Genomic DNA, 12,994 nt, shown 5'->3' on the forward strand with positions numbered 1-12,994 from the left:
GCTGCTGGGATGGGTGGTGGGTGCCCGTGGCCCGGCGCTGCCCCATTGGTGGGTGTGGCGACGTGCCTGCCTCGGCAGCCGTGGGGGCATCGAGGGCTGGTCCCAGCCGGTCGGAAGGTGGCGGCTGGCAGGTGGCAGGCAGATGGTCGCGGGAGGGGGGGAAGGGGCCTTGTGGGGAGCCCCGTGGGGCTGAGCACACCCTTAGGAGCTGCACTCTTGGCTGGGCCGCCGTCACCTGCTGACGGGTGGCGGTCTCCTGGGATCCTCCCTGAAATCGTCCGGAGCCGGTGGGCGTCCCGCCTGAGCGGGTGGCTCACGGAGGAGCGGGTGGTCTGTCTCGTGCCCCAGCCTCCCCCACAGGTCACCGTCTGGCTCGCTGCTCCCGCGGTGCACTCTGCAGGCATCTTGGGTTGGTAGCGTGAGTAGATGGGGCACATTTCTTCCGATACAGCCCGATTCCTCGGGGAGGTGGCCGCCCTCCCGCTCAGCCCTTTGTCACCCTGTCGCCTTGATCGCCGTCCCAGCCCAGCTGCTGTAAGGAAGCACCACGTGCGGGCCGCGTCATCCGCAGGGATGCACTCCCCAGCGTCCTGGCGGCTGGGGGGCGAGGGTGAGAGCGCCAGCAGGTCAGTTTGGGTGAGGCCTCTCTTCCTGGCTTGCAGACGGCGCCCTCTCTGGCCTCACGTGGCCGAGAGAGCACTCCGGCTCCTCTTCCCATTAGGGCACCGACCCCCTCGTGGGGACCCCTCGAGACCTCATCTAACCTAACCCCTCCCGAAGGCCCACCTTCAAACGCCGTCGCGCTGGGCGCCGGGCTTCGACGTGTGCGTTTCGGGGGAGACGCAACTCAATGCCCGACGATTGCCTGTTAAAGCGACCACTCTGGGCGCCCGGGTGGCTCAGTCTGCTGAGCGTCTGGCTTTCGGTTTTTGGCTCAGGTCATGATCTCCAGGTGGGTGGGATTGAGCTCCTCGTCGGGCTCTGTGCTGACGGCACACAGCCTGCTTGGGGTTCCCTCTCTCTCTCTCTCTCTCTCTGCCCCTCCCCTGCTCACACGGGCTCTCTCTCTCCCATAAAATAAAATGAGTAAACTTTAAAAAAAAAAAATGAGAATGCTGAAAAAAAATCCCCTCTACTTCTGTCTGATTTCTTCCTAATTATTCAAAGACCGGGAATCCATAATCATTTCTTAGCCCACTGTATGTTGAGGGTCCCGCGTCCCCTCAGGAAGGTCGCCCCTCCGTGTGTCCGCAGCTGGGTCTCCTGGGCATTGAGCAGCTAGGACCCAAGTCTGCTGGCCTCAGTCTAAGGGCCGGCTTGTCCCTGCAGGTCCCGAGAGATTTCCCGGGGTCCTACGGGGTGCTGAGCTCCCTCCACGTCCCAGAACGCTCACCAGTGTGTGCTGTTTGCTTAGGGGCCAGTCATTTCAGTCAAGGGCGTGTGGAGCCTTGACTGCCCTTGGTGGGGCCTGGTGTGTGGACCTCGATGGGACCTCACAGGGACACGGGCTGCTTGCAGGGGTCAGACCTCCATCAGGATAGGGATGTGTCCCCAGGGGGCAAGGCCTGTGCTCTGGATGCTGGGCCTGGTGAAACATTTCTCAGAAGGCTGACTTAGCCTGCAGTCCGGATGGTCCACACACATTCCCTGACCGTCTCTTTGTGCCCCTGCTGTGTGAGGCCCAGGTACATGCTGGTGACCCAAACAGCACGACATCATCCCGTGTGGTCTCTGTTTGATGACGTTGCCCCGTACTGGGGAGTCAGAATCCTGAATGCTCGACAGAGTAGCTGGAAGGAAGAGACAGGGCTGTGTTGATCTGGAAGGAAGGGAAGGGCGTCTTGGCATAGGACGAGATGTTACACTGAGATCCGAAGAGCTGACAAAGACAGGGGAGTCCTGAGGCATGGCAGTGCCTGTGCAAAGGCCCTGAGGCAGCTGAGAGAAAGGGTTGGGTAGCTGAGGTCAGAAGGGTCAGGGGACTAGACCAACGTGACCTAGTTCCAAGGCCATCAAGCCATGTGTGGGTCTTCAAGTTTAAATCAATTAGAATTAAATAAAATCAAGAATCCAGTTCCTTAGTTCTCAGAGCTGCATTTTAAGTGGTCAGTGGCCATATGTGCTAAAGACCACCACGATGGACAGCACAGATCTAGAACATTCCATCACCACGGAAAGTTATATTGGGCAGCCCTGGGTAGAACATATACAGCATTTTAGGTGGCAGGAGAATGTTCCGTTTTATTCTAAGCGCCGTCTTCCACTGTGCAAGGTTCTGGCCTGGGACACGGTGTAGCCTGATCGCTGTGCAAAGATTGCCTTGGTAGTCTGGAGGGTGATGGGGGGGAAATGGGAGGGGCAGTGGAAGGGAGGTGAGGGGCAGATAAGAGAGAGGTGAGGGGGCGGTGCGGGAGGTGGGGCTGGCTGAGAAGTGGACAGCCACAGTCAGAGTCTAACTCTAACCTGCACTCCCCTCGTAGACTCCACACTCCCCAGGGGGCAACGTGTTTACAGCAGACCTGTCCCCCAGGTGCAGGGTGCGGGGTCTCCAGGGGCCAGAAGGGCCTGTCACAGCTGCGAGATGAAAGGTCCTTCGGGCCCGCCTGGATGCAAGACGCATTTGCCGACCAAGGCTCAGAAGCGACCGTAGGCTGAACGTTCACAGAAATTTTTATTTGCATCCAGCCACAAGCTCCAAACATGGATAAGTCAGATCCTGTGCCTTGGGTGGGATTCCAGGCCCTCCTTCTTGGTCTGGGAGCAATTTCTCAAGCCCACAGCCGCATGCTTTGTAAAGCCCTCTGCTTGGTTGGGATTCGACTGCCTCCTGACTGCTTTTGTTAATCTACATGTGATTGTGTGAAAACGGAGCGTGCTTTCGTGTCTGCAGTGCCGAGGCTTCTGGAAGCTGGCCTTGGCTTCTCCAGGGCACAGAAACACCAGCTGCAGATGCTCACTGGCAAAGCGGGTGTGTGTGCACACGTGTGTGCCTCGCGTGCGTGTCTGTGTGTGCACGCCGTGCCTGGGCCGTGGGAAAGAAGCAGGGGGCCACGGCGAGCTGGGCCCCTCTCCCCGTGGGGGCCGCCTGGGTGCTGCCACTTGCTCAGAGCAGCCGCGTGAGCCTGGTGTGGCTGGAGGACACCCCGGGATCGGATGCGGCTCCAGCATCCCGCTGTGGCCGGCGCACCCCCAGCTGTCGGCGGGACACGAGGGCTCAGCGCACGGCACTCACCCAGGAAGCAGTGGCAGGAGGCCTGTGCTGTTTGTTATTCTTCCCGGGTGCGGCCATCCGCGTGTGCCTCAGTCCCAGGCGTCCAGACCTCAGCAGCCCCTTGGGGACAGGATCCTAGCAAATGGCCCCAGCCAGTCATTGCAGCCCAATTCTCTGGTTCTGTAGTGCGATTTTCTTTCTTCCTGGGTTACAGCTCTTGCACAAAAGGGGACTCACTCTACCCTTCCTTTCCGCTCCCCCGGCCTCCTCGTCACGCGCTCGTGACGGAAGGAATTGGCCTGGCCATGCCACACTTGTTGTTCCGTGTGCTTTTTTTGCTGAACTCCAGGGAGTGTCACTATTTGGCCATATGTGGCTTAAATCATACCAAAAAAAGTGTTGGTTGCTGAATGGACTCTATGAGCTCTTTCTTTTAATCCGGTTAGCATTTATGACGCCCCAGCATCTATAAAATCACCAGCAGGGGGAAATGGCTGGCAGGCCAGTCCTTCGGCGAGAGAACCGCTTCGTCTCTTCCGGGCAAACCGGGACCTGGGAATTAGGCACACGTGTAGACAGCGTTTGTGTTCGGATATACTCTGGCATCTGCCAGTAGTCAGTTTTTAACAGATACATAGTGGGTGGTGGGTATCGACAGAGAAAGACCCCCGAGCGAAAAGCCTACGTAGGAGAGAAAACACAGAAGACGTGATTTACACCAGGAAAGTTTGCCTGAAGTTTTCCCACGCCACACGACCGTCAGGGTTCGGACGGAAGCCGGCCTAGGACTCCTGGGTTACGGTGCTGGGCTAACCCAGGAGTGGATATATACCAGGAGCTTAGATTCCTTGCCGCGTTAGACACACTGCTTATTACTGGCGAGGTCACTAGCATTTTTGTCATTGTCACTGTTATTGTCGTGACATTTACAAGAGCATACGTTTGCCCCAGAAACCCTTTGGTCTTGTGCTCCAAGGCTGTATTTGAAGTGGAGAGGTAACACGTCTGGGGTTTTGTCAAATCAGTACTTTGGGATGTGTGTGGGAAGCGGGTAATTTCTAAGGGCCCAGGGGGAGAATTCCAAGCTCTCCCCGCTTGAGGATACGTTGCAATTGTAGGTGATCTCAAGGGCATCCTAAATCACAGGGCAGGAGGCCAGGCTGCCCCCTGCTATTTGCAGGTGCTGCGCTCCGGTGCCGACCCGAAGTCTCCCGGGACAGAGGGAACGGAACAATCAGCAGAGATCGCAGATCACGGTGTTGGCCTGGCCCTGAGCCCTGTTGTCTCTGTCTCCTGAGCTTTGGGCTCCTGAGTCCTGTAGGGCATGTGGATTGATTAGTGTATGCGTTAGGTACGCTTCTGGAACTTCTGGTGTGTGTGTGTGTGTGTGTGTGTGTGTGTGTGTGTTCATGCCCCTGACCCTTTGTGAGTCTGTGGGTGTCGCCCGGTGCAGGTGTAGGCTTGTGGGGCCAGCTCCTTCCTTCCTCAGTCCCTCTGCAGTAGCTTCCGAGGGCTGTCCTACCAAAGGATCACAGGCTAGGTGTCTCAAATGACAGAAACCGGCTCCCAGTTCTGGAGTCAGATGTCCCAAATCAGGGTGTCTGTGGGGGCGGGGGCGGGGGGTGGGGTGGGGTTGTTCCTTTGGGGTCTCTGAAGGAGAGAGTGTCCCGGGCTTCTCTCCCAGCCGCTGGTGGCGTCCGCAGCCCCCGGACTTCCTAGGCTTGTGGCCGCGTCTCTCCCGTCCCTGCCTCTTGTCGTGTGGTCTTCTCTGCGCATCCGTGTCCACATGTCCCTCTTCTGATAAGGACAAGAGCCATTGGACTAGGGCCCACCCATGTGATCCCCTCTTAACCTGATTGCATCGGCAGTGACCCTATTTCCAAATAAGGGCACGGTCACAGGTTCCAACCCGTGTCGTTGGGGCCACCGTTCACCCTCCTCCAAATGTGCAGAAACGCTCACGTACTTTTCTGCATTTCTCAGACCCTTCGGGTTCCTTTGCTCCTGTTTCCCGTGTTCTCTGACTCCCACCTTTGCCCATCTCACCACCCCCCATCCTGTCCCTGTGGCTCTTCTGCTCAGCCATCCCCCCCCCCCCACCCCAACCTGCAGCTGGCTCTGTGCAGACTGCTAGACAGCTCAGCGGGAGCGTCTGAGCGGAGTGACCCCTCGCCCCTGCCCCCGGCTGATTTATGGAGCTGTAAATACTTCCCCTGGAGAAGAGCGGCTTTATGTCCTCCGTGTGCTCCTCAGGGTCCCCTCTTCACCTGCCCTGCCAGGCAGCTTGTCTGTTGTATTTCCCACCAGTCAAAGCCCTGTGACCTTGTGACCCCTGGTGCATAAGGCTTTCCTTATCTCCTTCCCAGACCAGTCAGCGTGGCCTGGTAAACAGGCCGCTTCTCAAACACCTAAGTAATTTGACCGAGTGGGAAAACGTGGGGACGGTCAGTTGGGAGAAAAAGACCATCCATCACTGATCCGACTGTGAGGCGGGAGTGCTGGCCCATAGTAACGGGCTCTCCTGTTACCTCTGCCCTTGGCGTGTCGGTCCTGCGTTGCTTGGACTCAGGTCCGGTGTCCGGAGTTAGGGGTGAGCAGAGAGCTGGCCCCGGGAACAGGGGCGCGGAATCCATTAACATCGTTGTTAACGGTCCCCCGCTGTGCAGAGGGGAAACCCTCTTGGATAATTAGAAGGGAAGACTTCTGTTCTGCCTCTAACACTGTGGGGTGCTGACTGATCCAAGTTAGCCAGATTCTCAGTCGCCGGGGTCTGGCCCCTCCTGGCCTGTTCTGTCGCGTCCGGAGTGGTTTGGAATGGTCCTAAAAGGAAGCCTTGTGAGCTGGAGGAAAGCTGAGCAAAGATTAGTACAAACGCCACATTTTGCACAAAAGGGAAGTGAAGCCAGGAGTTTAAATGGGAGCCTGTGAACTAACGCCGAAGGCCAACACAACACTGTGCTTCCTCTTCAGAGAACTTTCTTTCTGGCTTTGATCTTGGCCTCCAGAGCATTAATGATGGTTACAATGGTGGACCAAACTAACTTGCCCCCCACCCCCGCTTAAATTACATACAAGTGCTCAATAAACATTAGTAGAAGATTTAATTGCTTACGTGCACTTGTGAAGAGAGATGGAGACATGACCAGGAGCCAGGAATGGGGAGGAAGCTGAGTTGTGGCCGCCCTGGGCTGCCAGGGCACGAGCCACTTGAGGTGGTCCTACTCTGCAGCCTCGGAGAATGTCCCCATGGTCTAGTTTATCTGAGACAAAGAGTGGTGTTTTGCAGGTGTCATGCACTTATGATGCGGGCTCCCCAACACGTGTCCCCATGTGGCTGTGGACACATCCGTGGGCTCCAGAGTAGAAGGAACACCAGTAAGGCGTGCACACGTTGGCAAATGCTGGAGACAGGCAAAAGGCTCTGCAGATGCCTCAAATCCTCCAAGCACTGAGGCTGGAGGAGTATCCCCAGACGCAAATGCGACACTGGAGAGAATAGCCAAGAGAGGGAAAATGCTGATTGCGATCACGTGAATAAATTCCTTAGCTTTACTGACATCACTTGGAATTGGAGGGATTACATTTCCTTCAATCAGGAGAAATAAGAGGTTGAGACAGAAATCGAATTCGGCTTCAGGAAAGTGAGAGAATTCACATTTTTTGTGCCCTATGTAAGGCCTCTGAACGGTCATCAAGGCTCAGCCGCAGCAGGAACCTTGGGTTTCAGCGTCAAACCAGGAAGGAACCTGTGGGGTCCAGGGAACTGAGTGTGGTAGGTAAGCGATTGGCAGCAGGCGAGGAGACCTAGGGGCTACAGTCCTCGCCTCAGCCCTGGCCCGAGGGGGCGAACACGGAAGACGCTACCATGAAAAACAAGACGTGGACCACCCCCCAGGAAACCAGGTTTACATGCTGGGAATGTTGTGGGGGGGAATCCCAGGCCCAAGAGTTAACGTGAAGACTTGGCATTGACTGTTGCAGGAACCTAGTCCCCAAGGGGTTCCCACAGAAAACCCACTCTGTAGTGGAAAATTACAAGGCACACTTGGAGAGGCTTGGGATGAGTGGTGAGCTAGTAAACAAGGAAGCCAGAAGGATTAAAAATAAAGGAAGAAAAGGCAGTGGTGGATTTGAAAACCAAAGAGGCTGTCTAGAAATAAAAAATTGTAGTCGAAGAAATGAGAAACTTAATGGGCAGATCAAGGAGCAAGAGGGTGCCCAGCTGGAGATTAAAAGGAGCTAGGGAATATCAAAGCAGTGAAGCACACGGAGAAACTACATATGGGAGGAAATTCGGCATCTATGCAGAAGCAGATTTCAGAGGAGGAATAAAGGGAAATGGAGGAACGATATTTCATGAGGTATTGGTGGAGAATTTTACAGAATTGGTGGAATCAGGAATGGTACTGAGGCCCATTAAGTCTATATACAGATAAAGCCACACCTAGAGATACATGGGAGTGGTAAAGATAGAGGGGAAACATGAAAAGCAGCCTAAGAGGGGAAACATCAGATTACCCACAAATGAACAAGAACCAGCCTGATTTCTGCAGTAAACTCAGAAGCCAGAAGATGGCAGTGTAAGTGCCAGGCCAGAATTCCATACCCAGCTAAACTATTACTCAAGTGTGAAAGTCATGGGTAACTCTTAGACCAAGACCGAGGGTGTTTACAACCTCAGTCCTTTACCCAAAGACCAAGTACGATTCAGGATGAGCTCAGCTGAGCCCAGAGGAAGGGTGCAGTACAAGCCACATAAGCAAGGAAAAGCACTTGGTTAACAGGTCAGCAAGTCTAAATAAACTCTGAGAGTAAAAATCATAAATAATAATGACCGCTGGGGCTTAGATATCCAATATAACTGAACACCGGGAAGCAGTAACTCAAAACTGGTGGGTGGGCATTTGGTTGCATCTCTGAGCATTTCATGGCACTTGTATTTTTGGTCGCATTTGGAGGAAACATTTCATGGCACTTGTATTTTTGGTCGCATTTGGAGGAAACTTTGCCAAATTAGGTCTGCCTGTAAAAAATAGGTAAGTTAGCTGCCTACTACATGTTTTAGACAAGTAAAGGGGAAAAAGAAAAATTTTAAAAATCAATCAAGTAGAAAACAGGAAAGGCAGATTAAAATGAAAATGAAATGAGAAATAAAATACAAAATGGAAACATTCAAAATAAAACTTGCCAGTTAAAAAACTCATGGTTCGTATGTAAAGATTCATCAATTAACATGTTAAATTATATGCTGTTTACAGGATTCGTTTCTAAGGTATAATCATAAAAATGGTTTTAAAAATTAAAAATACAGTGCAGGACTATGTTAATCAAGAGTACCCTACATCAGGGGTGCCTGGGTGGCTCAGTCGGTTGAGCGTCCGACTCCGGCTCAGGTCGTGATCTCACGGTTGGTGAGTTTGAGCCCCGCGTCGGGCTCTGTGCTGACAGCTCAGAGCCTGGAGCCTGCTTCGGGTTCTGTGTCTCCCTCCTCGGCTTGCACTCTGTCTCTCTCTTCCTCAAAATAAATAATTAAAATTAAAAAAAAAAAAAGAGTACCCTACCTCAAAATCAGACAAAATGGGCTTTTAGACAAAAGCATTAGACAGTATATAAAGACTAGCTGATGCCATAAACCTGAAGTTTATTGCACCCAGTAACATAGTTTCCAATATGGAAACACACCTTCACAGAGTTACTAATAGCCATGTGACAAATACAGAGTCCGTGAACACACATGTCATCGAAAGTAATAGATGAGCCTATTAACACTTTGAAAAACTTAACAAGTTTAATCTAATGCACGTATGTAAATCCCTGCACTGAGCGGTTAGAGAAAACACATTCTTATTGGTAAAATGTGGAACGCTACTCTAGGTATTGAGTCCGTGCTAGGCCGTAAAGCAAATATCAGTGGTGTCGAAGAATCATCATCACGTAGACCGGGTTCTATGACAACAGTGTAGTAGGCACACTTTCAATAATTTGGAACTATTATAATGGAAGAAAATATTATAATGGAAGTTGGAAGATATTTGGGTCTGGCCGACCAACCGTATGGAGAGTAAATAACTCATTAGATGGCTGAAGAAATGGAAGGGAATCTGCACACTGAATGCTTATATTAGGAAAGGAAAAAGAAAAGTTATGAATGGCAGTAGTTAGAGCAACAGTGCAAAGGTTTGAACAGACAGCTGCGGAAGGAGAGGCCAGTGGCCAGTAACCTTTCCAAGACACTCCAGCTCATGGTACATTCTTCCTTTTTTTTTTTTGAATGTGTATTTATTTATTTTTGAGAGAAAAGGCAAACATATGCTATTCGGGGAGGAGCAGACAGATGGGGGGAGACAGAGGATCCAACGTGGGCTCTGCACTGACTGCAGAGAGCCCAGCTAGGGCTCGAACTCCTGGGCCGTGAGATCATGACCTGAGCCAAAGCCGGTCGCTTAACTGACCGAGCCACCCAGGAGCCCCATCTCAGGACACATTCTTAAGATGGAGAGTGAAACAACCCTATTTCAGATTCATCAGGTTGGCAAACGTTCTTTGGCCCCTGAACACAAATGTTGACATAGTTGAAGGGGAAACAATTCGATTGACGATGGTGAACGCGGATGGTTTCAGGCACCCTTGAGACTTACATAAATGAGAGATTTCAAAGCCCCGTGACATCACTTTTGCATCCGGGTGGACACTTTCAAGGAATTCTTGTATGTGTGCACGATGAGACGTGTGTACAGGTGGTGATTAAGCCCTAACAAAAATGTGGGAACAATTTACTGCCCTGCATTTGAGAAAAGGATAAAGAAACTATGGTTGGTTTGTACAGTGAAATATTACACAGTCATTAAAATAAATGAGCAGCAACAAAAATAAATCCCAAGCTGACTTTGAATGGGGGAAAAAAAACTAACAAAGTGATCTTTCAGGGAACATTTCTAAAAATATAAAACAGTAGAAATGTGCATTGGCCTGGTGCATAACCAGTTTTCAAGAAACAGGGAAATGTGGGTTTTAGATGCATTCTAGAATGTGTAGTTTTTTTTTAACAGTGTTCTAAATCAAATATGGCAAGATGTTAGCATAAATGTTAATGTTGTGTACACAGGTATGTATTATATTAATATTTGTAGTTTTGTGTGTAATTGTTAAATTAAAAAGAACTAATATTGGGGGGTGCCTGGGTGGCTCAGTCAGTTAAGCATCTGACTCTTGGTTTCAGCTTAGGTCATGATCTCATGGGTTCATGAGTTCGAGCCCCAAGTTGGGTCCCGTGATGACAGCATGGAGCTTGCTTGGGATTCTCTCTCTCTCCCTCTCTCTCTACCCCTCCCTCGGGTGTGCTCTCTCTCTTTCGCTCTCCCTCTCCCTCAAAATAAATAAGGTTCAAAAAATTATTTAAAAAAATAATGTTGAGCAAAACAACTAGGCAAAAGGAGATGTGAGTGGTATGAATCTTGAAAGCAAAAAGGCCACACTATTGCTATTTGAAGAAGAAGAGATCTGCACGGAAAATCCAGGACAGTCGACTCAGAAACTGTTAGAACTAGTAAGATAGTTCAGTAAAGGGGCAAGATAAAAGCAAAATATACACAGTGGACAGAAGAGAAAGATGCCCCTGGAACCTGTGACGTGTTGTTACTTTTCACGGTGCAGGGATTTGCAGATGGGATTAAGTTAAGGATTTTGAGATGGGAAATGATCCTGGATGATCCAGGTGATTACATTCGCAGAGGTCCTTATAAAGGCAGGCCGGCCGGTGACAGTTACTAGTTGGAGATGTGGTGATGGGGGCAGAGGTGGGGCTAAACGCAAGGGAAGTACCACGAGCCAGGGCATGTGTCCCCTCCAGACGCTGCAAAAGCAAGGACAGAGACTCCCAGAGCCTGCAGAAGGAACAAAGCCCTGTCACTACCTGGATGTTAGGACTTCTGACTTCCAGAACTGTGAAACAATAAATTGGCACGGTTTACCCCACTAAGTCTGTGCTAACTTGTTACAGCAGCAGTGGGAAGTCGATGTAGAAATCTAAGAGTTGTCCTCCACGCCTTCTTAAACCACTAAGCCTCCTTTAAACTACTTAGATAGAAATGAAAACAATTCACACACCAGTGACAAGAATTACAGGATACCTAAAAAACTACCTAAAAATACACGTGAAGGTCTGTAGGAAGAAAAAGCATGACAAAGAGATGTCCTAAATGAGGGAGAAGGCCCGAGACTGAGACATAGAGCATGCTTTCTCCCTATTGTCTAGAGGGCGGCTTTAAAAAAAAAATTTTTTTTTAACGTTTATTTATTTTTGAGACAGAGAGAGACAGAGCATGAACGGAGGAGGGTCAGAGAGAGGGAGACACAGAATCTGAAACAGGCTCCAGGCTCCGAGCTGTCAGCACAGAGCCCGACGCGGGGCTCGAACTCACGGACCACGACATCATGACCTGAGCCGAAGTCAGCCGCCCAACCGACTGAGCCACCCAGGCGCCCCTAGAGGGCGGCTTTATACAAATCATCTCTAAACGCAGCGCTTTTCTCCATCAACACCCCAGGCTTGAAATCAAACTTACCGGGGTGATTCTAAATTGAATCTGGACAAGAAGTAGCCATGAAGTTGAGAAACATGCCCCCAAAAAGTCACATTTTGTTATACTTGATGTCAAAACTTGTAATTTAACCATTATGTGACTCTGCCATAGCATCAGGCCAAGATCGGTGCTGTGGGGAGCAAGGTTAGAAATGAATAGAGGCTGTTTTAGATGGGGCGGCCAGGGGAACACCGTCCGTGGACATGACCTTTTGGCAGAGACTTGATCCTGGAGAAACAGCAGAGATCTGGGGACAGGGTGTTCTGGTTGACTGCAAGATGAGGGACCAGCTGGGTGTGTTTCTGGAAGAGTAAGGGACCCCCCCCCCCCGCTGCTTCCAGTGGAGGAAGAGGATGGAAAGGTTAGAGAAAATTCCAGAAGCATTGATACCATGGATATCAGCTGTTCACCATGACGTCTTAATTTCTTCCCAAAGGCTGTTTTAGGCACTCACCTAGGGAGGGTACTATGAGTTTCGTAAGTTACCATGGTATCTACCTATGGTTTTGGTCTCTCTAAGCTTCTGGTAGGGGCAGATATAAGACCCATGTCGAGGCAAGGGTGCCGTCCATGGAGATTCTGCCCTGTCCATTCCCAGCTAGATGAGGCTTTCGTATGCCTTCGCATCCAGAACCTCCAGGGGTTGGTGCTGGACATACAGACATGTTCTTTCCAGTCCTGATGCTCTCCTCCAACAATGCTTCATCTTGGGGTTGTCTCTGGTCTGTGCTGACTTTGTTCTTGGATGGGTTTGGTTCATCCCAAGAGAAACCGTAGCTTCTCTTTGTCCTCTGCGTTTTTAAGCAGGTGTCCCTGGTCCTGACTACACACTTAGAGCTTTTGACGAATGCCATTGTCCAGACCCCTCCTGGGTCCTGGTTACCGCGGGGCTTCTTGTAAGCTCCCAGGTGGCTCCAGTGTGAAGACAGAGCTGAGCTCCCTGGTTTAGATGGTGGAGGGTCAAGAAAAATTGGTTGAGAACTCCACATGCGGGCTGGATCACTGCACCGGATTCTCCTTTGCTTTCTGCCAACTGAGGAGGGTGTGGCTTCAGGGGTGAGTGTTCATCTGTTGCCAGTGAAGGGGATCTGGAAAAATTGGACACCTCAGGCCCAGGAGAAATCGGTGGTGGCCTCACCCCAGGATTCCAGCAAATCTGAAGGTGGTTGCCAGCACCTGGCGAAGGATGCTTTCGACAGAG

The 12,994-nt window shown here is 51.2% G+C and overlaps 1 protein-coding gene across 4 annotated transcripts in view; it reads left to right on the plus strand.

Moving 5' to 3' along the window:
- ROR2 (receptor tyrosine kinase like orphan receptor 2) overlaps positions 1–12,994 on the plus strand; it is a 197,098-nt gene that overhangs the window by 151,963 nt on the left and 32,141 nt on the right. The gene's annotated exons all lie outside the window — the stretch shown is intronic.

This window comes from Neofelis nebulosa, chromosome 12 (genome assembly GCF_028018385.1).
Source record: "Neofelis nebulosa isolate mNeoNeb1 chromosome 12, mNeoNeb1.pri, whole genome shotgun sequence".
In the NCBI taxonomy this organism is placed as follows: Eukaryota; Metazoa; Chordata; class Mammalia; order Carnivora; family Felidae; genus Neofelis; species Neofelis nebulosa.